Below are 12,964 nucleotides of genomic sequence, written 5' to 3'. Positions count from 1 at the left end.
GGCTGTATTTTGCGTGTCTTAAGTACCAGGTCTTATTCCCTAACTTGAGTAAACTAAAGACCTGGAGGCGTGATCAATGCCATTTGGCTATTCTGAGTGGCCAAAGAGCATTGATCACGCCTCCAGGTCTTTAGTTTACTCAAGTTAGGGAATAAGACCTGGTACTTAAGACACGCAAAATACAGCCCATAGTATTAGTTCCACGGCCACGGGTATCTTTTTGACCAAACTGAAGAGTCTGTTTAAATAGTCCAGTCCAGGGGTGTAACGTAGCATTCCTAGGCCTAGGAAACTGTTTGTTTACCAAGGGAGTAACCAACTGAGTCGAAGCCGCTGCTTTATTCCACATACAATCCTAACACACACACCAGTGACACCATGCACAGTTGCACACGCATTGTTTGGTGAGTGCAACTTGCAAGTCAAATGTGTGTGGGCAAATGCTTGCCCCATCTACTGTGATAACCTGTCTGTCTGGAGGATCTATTTTTTAGTGGTGCAACCACTCCTACGGTCCTACCTTACCTATAGACAGTGTTGGGCAAGTTACTTTGAAAGCGTAGCTTGTAAAGCTACAAGTAGCTCACCATGGCAGTAGCTTGATCAAGCTACATAGCTACCCCTGGAGAGATGTAGCTTGTAAAGCTACAGCTACATGGAAAAAGTAGCTCAAAGTAGCTCAGCTACTTTTTATTTTTCAGCGTTAAATTGAGACATGCGGGAGACCCCTCCTCCCCTCTGGGAGACCCCTCCTCCCCTCTGGGAGACCCCTCCTCCCCTCTGGGAGACCCCCCCACCCTGCTCCCCTCTGGGAGACCCCTCCTCCCCCTGCTCCCCTCTGGGAGACCCCCCCACCCTGCTCCCCTCTGGGAGACCCCTCCTCCCCCTGCTCCCCTCTGGGAGACCCCCCACCCTGCTCCCCTCTGGGAGACCCCCCCACCCCCTGCTCCCCTCTGGGAGACCCCCCCACCCTGCTCCCCTCTGGGAGACCCCTCCTCCCCCTGCTCCCCTCTGGGAGACCCCCCCACCCTGCTCCCCTCTGGGAGACCCCTCCTCCCCCTGCTCCCCTCTGGGAGACCCCCCCACCCTGCTCCCCTCTGGGAGACCCCCCCACCCTGCTCCCCTCTGGGAGACCCCTGCTCCCCTCTGGGAGACCCCTCCTCCCCCTGCTCCCCTCTGGGAGACCCCTCCTCCCCCTGCTCCCCTCTGGGAGACCCCCCACCCTGCTCCCCTCTGGGAGACCCCTCCTCCCCCTGCTCCCCTCTGGGAGACCCCCCCACCCTGCTCCCCTCTGGGAGACCCCTCCTCCCCCTGCTCCCCTCTGGGAGACCCCCCACCCTGCTCCCCTCTGGGAGACCCCCCCACCCCCTGCTCCCCTCTGGGAGACCCCCCCACCCTGCTCCCCTCTGGGAGACCCCCCCACCCTGCTCCCCTCTGGGAGACCCCTCCTCCCCCTGCTCCCCTCTGGGAGACCCCCCCACCCTGCTCCCCTCTGGGAGACCCCCCCACCCTGCTCCCCTCTGGGAGACCCCTGCTCCCCTCTGGGAGACCCCTCCTCCCCCTGCTCCCCTCTGGGAGACCCCTCCTCCCCCTGCTCCCCTCTGGGAGACCCCTCCTCCCCCTGCTCCCCTCTGGGAGACCCCTCCTCCCCCTGCTCCCCTCTGGGAGACCCCCCCACCCTGCTCCCCTCTGGGAGACCCCCCCACCCTGCTCCCCTCTGGGAGACCCCTCCTCCCCCTGCTCCCCTCTGGGAGACCCCTCCTCCCCCTGCTCCCCTCTGGGAGACCCCTCCTCCCCCTGCTCCCCTCTGGGAGACCCCCCCACCCTGCTCCCCTCTGGGAGACCCCTCCTCCCCCTGCTCCCCTCTGGGAGACCCCTCCTCCCCTCTAGGAGACCCCTGCTCCCCCCTGGGAGACCCCTCCCACCCTGTGATACCAGGGCCAATCAGAGGCCAATTAGAGGCAGCTGTCAAGTGCTGATATGCCCTCAAAGCAATCAGAAAAAGGAACAGTCCTTGATTTTTCAAAGGGGGTTCTAGTACAAGAATTAACACAGCAACCAATGGTCAAAATTAATATATTTCTTTCATGTTATTGCCCAAAATTGTAGCTTGTAACTTGAGTAGCTAAGCTACAAAAAATGACCCAAAAGGTAGCTGAGCTACTTGACGAGGTACACAAATATGAATGTAGCTAAAATACCACAAGCTACAGCAAAATGTAGCTCAGCTACGTAGCTCAGCTACATGTAGCTTAATACTCCCCAACACTGCCTATAGACAGCTGTGTGTGTGGCTGGGTCTGTCCCAGAGCCGCTTAGGTATAGACTATATGGCTATGGATTGGTCTGTCCCTGTGTCCAGCACGAAAATAGCGTTATAGCGTTTGTTTACCACCAAGTGTCACTGTTGAACAGCCTAACGCACAGCCAGACACACACAGGACAGGGAGGAGGGCTTGTACAGTACAGTAGCCTACAGTACAGTACAGTACAGTACAGTACAGTACAGTACAGTACAGTACAGTACAGTACAGTACAGTACAGTACAGTACAGTAGGGGAGATGGGGGTAATGTGAGACACTTTACATTTGCTCCCCTCTAGGCGAGCTAAAATTAATTCTATATCAGTAAAATGTACACATTTCCTATTAATTTGGGATGTTTCCTAACAATGGAAATTATAAATGGTAATATATAGCACCTTTATCCAAGGCCTAGAGGTCTTGCCTCCTGCCTAGGGTTCTCCTACGTCTCACCAGACTGTTCGGTGTGCATGTGTCCATCCTTGTCCAGTGTCCACACTTGGCCTTACTTAGCCATGGTTCATGACTCTCGTATTCATACGAGAGTCATGAAGAAACTTCACCCTGTTTTTTGCGCTCGCTGCATTTACAAGATTTCCGTATATATAAACATTCAGATTTCAAATATAAAGTACTCACAATTTGTCCCACGGGTGTTAGTTAGTTGCAGCTCCAGCGATTAGAATTTCTGCATCCCGCGTTGTTTAATAAAAAGCATTTTTATCCGAGGTGTTATTTTGCCATTGGCTTTCAACTACGCGCCCATATCGGTCGGGAGGAGGGTGGCACTCAGTGTGTTCGATTTAGGTACGCTGACCGCCCTGCCAATACAGACTAATAGGCGAGTGCGCTCCCGGTGTGCAACTGTGGATTTCCCAAACGAACCCCGTTTGAAAAAAGTAGCCGGGGAGCTCGGACAAAAATGCTTTTTATTAAACAACGCGGGACGCAGCAATTCTAATCGCTGGCGCTGCTACTAACTAACACCCGTGGGACACTTTGTGAGTACTTTATATTTGAAATCTGAATGTTTATATATACGGAAATCTTGTAAATGCAGCGAGCGCAAAAAAACAGGGTGAAGTTTCTGCATGACTGTCATGATAATCATCATGGCAGTCATGTTCTAGGGCTAGGCCTTACTCTGGTTTATTTGAGTCAAGGAAGTGTGATACTCTCACAAAGTGTGAAATAGCTTTTATTTTCTTTGGTTCTTTGGTCTTTCTTTATTTTCATTTTGGTTAAAAGTATTGTCCAGTACGTTTATTATTTTTATTATTCAAATGGTCACAATTAAGCCAAAAGATATCAGTGGCAGTGCTATATCACTGTAGCTCACTAGAATGAGGAACGCGGAACCTTTCTATAGAATTGTACATGTTTCCTGACGTTTCTTCTTAAGGGTAAAGTACCGCCCCCTTTCCCTTCAGAAGTTCAAGTTCAGAGGAAAACTAGGAGTAGGAACGAAAGAGAACAGTTCTGTGACTGTGTCTTCATTTCTGTGACTATCCATTCTGTTTTTCAGGTTAGTACAACGTGAAAACAATATTAACTTATCCCTTGAGGATCGAGTGCTTATGTGGAGATACTGTGAGACGTTTGAGGAAGAATTTTAGTGCTTTAGAGTGTGTTTAAATACGGTGAAAATGCCGCGGTTTTGAAGAGTTGTTGCATCATGCTGTTATGTAATGTCGTTGCCCTGTTGTTACATAACCACTGTTGCATAATGGCGTCCGCCTCGTGTTTTGAACACAGAGAGATGTTAGTTTATATTTACTCCCGACATGATCAATGCTGGTTACCTGATTACTTGACAGATATATTATTGTGTGAAAGGATTTGTGAACAGCTAATTTTCGGTTTTACATTGAATAGCTGCAGAGCAGATATGTGCATTTGTACTACTTTTAGATTTCTACTCTATTTACATTTTCGAAGTATTTGGGTGCTTAATGGTTTATTATGGAGTACTGGGTTTATTGTAAAAGTGCATTTATGGAGGTTATTGTGTTTGGAGTGTATTTAATATGCTCACCCCTTTTTCTATTATTCCCTTTTGTGATGATGTCTGTACGTTTTGCAAAGACAGTTTATTGATAGAAGTATAGCTGAAAGCTAAAGTAAATGTGAATGTATATTCATACTGCACTATGGTTGTGTTTTGTAGCAGTATTAAGGCACAACTATGGAACTATTTGCACTGTAATTGACAGTATTATTGCACTGCAGAATGGTAGCTAACTCGAACCAGTATCAGTACTGAAGAAATGCACTTGGATGTATTTATGTGATAATTTTGAGGTTCATTGAGAATGATGAAGCCAAAGAATTATATTGAATGAAAAGAGTTTTATTGCAAATGGTCACTGGTTGCCAAAGGTGAGGAGTTGCTCTCTTCGTGTGGTTCCTCCACTCTGTTTAGGTTGTGGCAGCTTCTTCATCACATCACATTTCAGAAAATGTGTCACACCGTTTTCCTTGCAAATATGGGTCTCTCCCACGTTTCCCATAATTATTCTGAGAAATTGTGCATACATTTCTGGTGTATTAAAGGGGGTGTCTCAGTTTACCCAGTGTCTCACATTACCCCCGTCTCCCCTACAGTACAGTACAGCACAAGTACCGTACAGCACCACTCAGACGGGTCTGATTTTTGACCTATTAATGGCACAATCAGTAGCTGTTCAAGAACACACTTGTACTGCATTGTGTATGTGAGGTTGCTGAATGATAACTTTGTGATTTCCCCATATAGACCACCACAGGGAGAGGTTGGAAGATATGGCTTCCAAAAGGTATTCGACATTGTCAGAGGAACAGCGAGAGATGGACCAGAAATGTGGACTGCCTGATGACACGCTGAAACCTGTAGTAATTAGCAGGATAGGTATATGCAACTATATATTTTTTCCTGTGTTTTACACTGACTAGTGCTACTCCACAGATAAGAGATGAGATCTTAACAGACACTTAGTTAATCGTTTTTATCAAATAAATCTAGTGTAGTAGACTACTAATTATTGATTGTGGCATGGCATTATTATACAACATAACATGTGGTGTTGAGCCCTTTATTAAAACACAAAGTAGAACAACAGCATGGCCAAGACACAGGTCAGTCCTGACCTTACAGCGGCAACACATTTAAATAATTTACCCTAAATGAATAGGCCTTGTCTAAATAAATAAAAATGCATCAATCTTTTGAGTCAGTATTTAAATGTAACACTTGCGTTATGCATATGTCGTTATAATTTGGTGGAGAGTCAGTATACTTGAACTTGAGTCAGTATTACTGACGCATTTCAATGTGTGACATTGCCAATGTCCACCCTAAATCCTCAGAACCTTAAAGGACCACTTAACCACTTTTCAACCTGTCTTCATATAATAGGTCCTCATTAATAATCATGAAAAAATAGCACAATTTCTTTCTACTCAGTCTGTGTCTCATAGGACGGCTGTGGGCAATTTAGAAACCGACTTCCAGTGACATCATCGTTAGGCAGATTTTTTTACAAAAATATTTAGATTTTCATTATCGTGAGAACGATGGCTTCCATTTTCGCATTGCAACTTTTCAGGACTAGAAAGCCTGCAGTTTCTATTAGCTTGTATTCCCCATCGATGATGTCACTGGAAGACGGTTTCTGAACTGCCCACAGCCCTCCTATGAGACACAGACAGAGTAGAAAGCACCATTTTATCATGATTAGTGAGGACCTATAGCCTGGCAACAGCCCCTGAATCGCTAGCCACATTAAAAAATTATGTTCAGGCGATTTAGGGTCTGGTGACGCTCCCGAAGGAGGTCTCAGACTCGGTTGGAAATCCAACCGACGAATCAGCGTCGTTTCAACTCGATGACGTCAAACAACAGTGCCGTCTAGACACAAACAAACATGGCTGCCCCCACTGCGGTAACTCACCACCGTATCAATCTGGCTATTAAATCGACGTATGATAAATAGTTTCTTTGAAGACACGAGAGGTTTTATAAACATCATCATCCGACATATTTTACCGCTTTTGTTTAGCGCTCGTTGGCTGTGTTTGTTTGGTTAGCAAATGGGTTAGCCATAGCCTCATGATTGACAACAACTTCATCTGCTTTCCTACTATTCTGATTGGTTGGTATGAACCAATCACCGAAGACTGCCTCTTTGGCAACGCCCATCCCAGAAACGGTTGTAGTAGGGAGGGCTTTCAGACTGAATAATGGAGTGAAACGAAATGAAAATTCAGGCTGAGTGTCAGGCTAGAGGACCTATTTTATGAAGATAGGTTGAAAAGTGGTGAAGTTGTCAGCTGAGGGTGAGAGGCAGCAAGGGCTGGTCTGGTATACAATGAATGGGACAGCACGAGATGAGTTATTTGTGTCACGTAATAAACTAATAAAACTCTTGTCCTTATTTAGAGTCCTTCCTTTTTAATCGAACCGTGACCCCAAGAATCGGAATTGAATCTGCAATCGTTTTGATTTGAAAAGTACACTTTTAATTCCTTCATTCCAGACCAGTCTATGGAGTCCAGCCTGCAGCTGCACATGAGTTCTCCAGCACCAACCAGGACCTTTTCTATTAAACAGGAACCTGAAAACCACCTGGAGTTCAGTAAGTTTCATGCTTGTTTTCTTTACCTTTTTCTGCCCTGAGCTATCATTTTATTAACATTTCATTCATTTCTACGGTATTTTCACACAAATAGCGTGAGACCATAAGTAGCCATATTCTTATGGGCTCCGCTCTATGATATGAAGGCTGCTGGGTGGGACGTAAGCCCAACACACACCGGGTGCGCAGCGACGCGGCACAGGCGTTGCCGCGCGTCAACGCCTGGAAAATAGAACAGTGGCGCATCAGAGTGTCAGGCGAGGCGTGAACGCGCGTCGGACGCTGCCGGTGTGGGATAGGTTCATTGAAAATAACGGAGGTGGCTGTTTTGACTCGCGGCGTTCGCAGACTGTGTGTGTTGGGCTTGATGGGGAAACAGTCAGTGTCATTATTCTGATGGTGTGTTGGTCTGACGGTAACGACGCCGCCCATAATCCATCTCGCCCTCTTTGTTTCTGGTGACCTCACGCCGATCGCTCGGTGCGGCGGTTCTTGTATTCTTTAAGCCTCGTTGTCAGACTAATGCGGCGTCGGAAATTACGAACGGATCCCATTAGGGCTGGGGTGTTATGGAACTTTTTGTTCCCACAGTAATCGTCCTCCCCTTACCACCCGAATGATGCTCAGCAGCTCATTGGCTCATTTACTAGCATACGATTCCCCCCAAACCCTGATCTATTAATACCACAACAAAATTGAAAGGATGACTGCGTGAGTGCGATGACAGAAACGACCGATGTCTGTCGTTTATGACAGGTGTCGTTTAGTGCCATGTACAGTTTGCCTTATGTATACCATTTCAAATATGTTTCACATTTCTTTTCCACTGATAACAATTTCTGTCATGGTATTTTTCCCCTTCTAGACATCCTGCAGTTCACTGTGTGTAAGAAAGAGGATCCAGAGCCTCCAGAGATGAAAGTGGAACAGGAGGACCTAGTTCAAAGGCCAGATGAGGTTGATGGGTCAACCACATTACTAGCAATGAAAAGTGAAGATGATGATGAAAACAGAGAAAGAGAGCCTCTAGCCAGTACCTCAACTGAACACATGACCGCACAAGCCGATGTACAGGACTGTGGAACATCACGACCAGCTAGTAATGACCAGCTCCTCTCTTCACACTGTTCTGAACCTGACATCACTGAAGACAGTGATGAGTGGGAGACCAGGGAAGGGCAGTCGGATTTAAACACACTGAAATCACATAGAACACAAAATATAAGACAAAGGTTGTCTTTGAGCAATAAGCTCTCCCAGGGCCTGACATTACCGAAACAAACTCTATCCACAGGGACCAAAGGCACTAAATGTACAGAGTCAGTTACAAAATACTTTAGTTGTACAGAGTGTGGCAAAGGCTTTGGTAAAATGCGTCCTTTGAAAAGTCACATGAGGATTCACACAGGGGAAAGGCCCTTTAGTTGTACAGACTGTGGAAAAGGCTTTAAACTAAAACTCACTCTGAAACTTCACATGATGATTCATACAGGGGAAAAGCCTTTTAGTTGTTCAGTTTGTAGTAAAATATTTGCTCATAAGCATAATCTGAAAACACACATGCTAAATCATGCAGAGGAAAGGCCCTTTAGTTGTGCAGAGTGTGGCAGCGGTTTTGGTCAGTCAACTGCTCTAAAACAACACATGAGGATTCACACAGGGGAAAAGCCCTTTAGTTGTACACAGTGTGGCAGAGGCTTTCGTCAGTCAGCTTCTCTAAAACAACACATGAGGGTTCATACAGGGGAAAAGCCCTTTAGTTGTACATTTTGTGCCAAACACTTTACTGTTCGTGGAAGTCTGAACCAACACTTGCGGACTCATACAGGGGAGAATCCCTTTAGTTGTACAGAGTGTGGCAAAGGCTTTGGTAAAATGAATCTTCTGACAATTCACATGATGATTCATACAGGGGAAAGGCCCTTTTATTGTACAGTTTGTGGCAAAAGCTTTGCACGTGCTGACTATGTGAAATCACACATGTTTACGCATACAAGTGAAAAACCCTTTAGTTGCACAGTTTGTAGCAAAAACTTTGCTCGTGCTAGCAATCTTAAAGGGCACATGATTACACATACAAGTGAAAAACCCTTTAGGTGCACAATTTGTAGCAAAGGTTGTGGTCGAATGAGTGATCTGAAAAAACACATGAGGATTCACACAGGGGAAAAGCCCTTTAGTTGTGCAGTTTGTAGCAAAAACTTCACTCAAAGTGGACTTCTGAAATATCATATGAGAACTCATTAGCAAAGTAGCAGAGGTTGAACCCATTTAGGCCTGATGTCGAAATTAAAAAAAACGTTCGCTCTGAAAGAATATATATTCAAAGATTTGTGCCGCATTTTTACGATTTTTCAAAAATAGCAGTCCTACAAGCTCGCTATGAGCTTGTAGATCTGCTATTTTTCAATAGCTAAAGTATAACATAATGCTTAGTTAAAACACCAAAAAGGGTTCCCATCCAGAATGGGTAATCAAACTCAACATATGAACAGACAAACACCCATACGGTATAGGGAAATGTTTGTACATTTAAAAAGCCATCTGAGTTGACATGATGCCATACACAGAATCCCCACAGCTATGTTGATTCTCATTTTCTGTATTTTATTAAATTGTTGTTAGTCAGTAGATTCAAATTTCACCATGATGGACTATGAAATGCTTGTGTTGCTTTTTCATATTTTTCCCTATGTTATAATTTCATGACACCAATAAAAGACTAGTACAACAATATGAGTATATCGCCAGTTCAGGATTCTAAAAGGCATATTTGCTCATATTATTCATTAAGATGTGTAAATTATTGTGGGCATAATTTCCTGTTGCTAACACAGCTGATCACTTAACAAGCAATATTTAATCCCCATGCAGAGATTCTAGTGTTGGCCAGTGTGACATAGGGCTTGTTCATAGGCAATGGTTAACTCCTATAGCCAAGACTGAGATAACAAGATGAACTTACCTTTGCACAGGTATAGCCTTGGATGAGATCCAGAGATTTGATACATTTGCTGATCAAATTGATACATTTTATCTTCACTTTTAAGCCCTCAGCCACTCAAATCATCACTATGGGGTACACACACACAAAGCTGGGCATAGGAGCAGCTGTTTTTGTTTTGTTTTTAATCATAAACTATATCTATCTAGAGAAAGCAGGTAGGGATGTAGCTCTGGTCCATGAGTAAGGCTATAGAATAAAGTTTACCTTCAGAAAAAGCGTTGTTTATGGCTTCTGAATGTAGGTATTTTAACATGTAATATCTATGGAGTGATGTCACGTCATCACTCCACCACTAGGTCTGGAAAGGGGGCGTGGACATGGGGCAGGGAATGGCTGTGAGATAGGCTATTATGACCTATTCACCTATTCATTGAAGTGCCTGTCACTCAAGAGTGACAGGCGAATTCACCCTTTGTCAAGTCCCGCCTGTGCATGGTTGTGCCTCTTCGCACCTATTGGTTGCTGTTTCGTGGTTGGACAAAAATCCTTTCTCTCCATCCACTACCATTGAAATAACGTGTTTTTCAGTTGCTTCGTAATACGTATTGATATTCTCTGCATTCAATTCTTATTTTAAACTTTATGTCAGTAAAAAGGAACATCACAGGTGCAGCATGGTGACTGGGCATATCAAAATTACCAAAATGGTTTTAGCAAATTCAACAAAAAGGCGGAAACCAGGGTGGAACATGGCAGAAAGAGCCTGCACGTTAGTCAGTCAGGGTCAGGGACCAATCAGAAGGCTGACAAATGGTGAATTGAAAGCAAGCCCTAGAGTAGGGGCTTCACTTTGTTTAACAAAACGGGTGAATCATGGATTGGGCTCACAGTTATGTTTAACTAGCTTCCTGGCATAAAGCAGCATCTTTGAGAAAGGCGGTCAAAGAGAATAATCTCCAATCTCTCTTCAGACTGACGGGTGAAGCAGTACACTCACTCAGTGGAGTTTTGACCAAACTGAAGAGTCCGAGGTGTTGTTAATTTAAAACCCTCCATGGTGTTAAAACAGGAAAGCTTAGTTAAATGCATGCATGCCGATGTTGACATAACGTAGCGTTCTAGTGCTCATTGCTAGGAAACAACCAACCTTACTATCCACACCATAGGCCTATAGAAAAAGAGGTAAAGCTTGGGCAGATCCTATCCCCAGATGGGTATGGACTAGTTATGTACAATAATAGTAATAATAATATACGCCATAGATCCGAAGTCCCGTTAGTCCGAACATGCATTAAGGTTGGCGAACATGCACTGCTCCTGTGCTTGCGGTTATGTTTAGGTTAGGGTTAGAGATAGGGACAGTAATTTCGGAACAATGAACCTCCTGACTAATGACATGGCACCCAGAAATAGATCCCCCACGCGATCCAAAGGGCCAACTGTGGATCGTGTGGGGGATCTATTTCTGATCTATTCTGACCTATTTGGTTAGGTTTAGGTGTGCTGCCCCGTGTTTTATAGCTTCCTGGCATAAAGCAGCATCTTTGAGAAAGGCGGTCAAATGAAATAATGTCCACGCACGTCTGAAAGGGGATTTGAATTTAATTTCTTCGTAACTTCTTTGGTTCGACAGCCTGAGCCTGATTATCAGACGGACAGGAGAAGTGTGTGTGTGTTTGTGTGTGTGTGTGGTGCGCGTGCGTGAAAGATTGCTTAAGTTGCACACAAAAAAGACATGGAAATACATCAGGCTCCTCCATTTTCAATTAATCAGAACATTTTAAGATGTACAAATACAGACCTACACTTCTATGCAAAAGAAAAATAAATAAATACTTAATTTTATACAGTTAGAAAAAGTAAAAATAAAAAAGGGGAAAAACATGTAGGCCTATAGGCCTACGGGGTACTTAATTTTGTCTTTACAGGGGCCAGTTTCGATAGGCCATAGAGGCTGTAGAGTAGGAGTCCTCTATTCGCTAAACTACACAGCTTTCACCATTGGAGCTGCATTACGAAACGTAGGCCTACACATGGTTACATTTTATGGGTATTGTAGTGCAGGTAATTGCAACATCCACTGATCTTACGAATTTTTTAAACGGTACTGTCAAATATTCGAAACTTTCAGCGATTCTGCCAATAATCATATTCTTTAAGACACGTGTGCGGGTTTGTGCCAGGTCAAACAACGGAATCAAATGACGTTGATCCCCATCCCCTATTCACTCAGTTAGGACGACGTATGTGTCAGGCAGAAGAATACATTTTTTTTTTTTTTTTTTTTCTGTGTTGTGTGTGTTTGTAGCATGCATTGTGATGATTTGATTGGCTGAGCACGGAATGTGATGTATGAAATTAATGCATTTAAAAAAAAACCTGTTGTTTCATTGTAGGGTAGCTGGCTACTAAAACACTGACAGAATTAGCATTAACCTTCTGGTAACATGTGAGTGCTACCCATTAGTCTATGGGTAAAGTGTTACTTTCTACAACCTTCAGCTGTTATGTGGGCAAAAGCTAGCCCCAACTGTGGCAACAAACCTCCCTGTTCGAGGATCTATTTTTGACCAGTTTAGCACAATCAGTAGCAGCTAAAGCAGACCACACTTGAACACATTGTGTATGCAAGGTTGCTGAATGATACACTTAAAGTTTGTTCTGCTGGTGATTTCCCCAGACCACCACAGGGAGAGGTCGACTTTCACGAGAGAAATGGACCAGGAATGTAGATTGTGGACTGCCTGATGACTCGCTGAAACCTGTAGTAAAGTTTTGCAGCATAGGTATGTATATACATTTTTCCTAGTGTTTTACACTGACTAGTACTAATGCACAGAGATGAGATCTTAACGGATAGACTCAGTTACCGGTAATCGTTTTTATTAAATACATGATAAATCTATAGTATATTAGGTAGGCTGCTAAGTATTTGTTTGTGGCATGGCATTTTATTATACAATATAATGGGTGGTATGTCCTTTATTAAAACACAAAGCCAAAACTAATAATAACAGCATGGCCAAGAAGACACAGGTCAGTCCTACCCTTACAGCGGCAACAATACATTTAAATGTTACCCTGAATGAATAGGTCTAGT

This window comes from Protomyctophum parallelum, assembly GCF_964188405.1.
Source record: "Protomyctophum parallelum genome assembly, chromosome: 12".
Classification (NCBI taxonomy): domain Eukaryota; kingdom Metazoa; phylum Chordata; class Actinopteri; order Myctophiformes; family Myctophidae; genus Protomyctophum; species Protomyctophum parallelum.
This window is presented reverse-complemented; position numbering follows the sequence as displayed.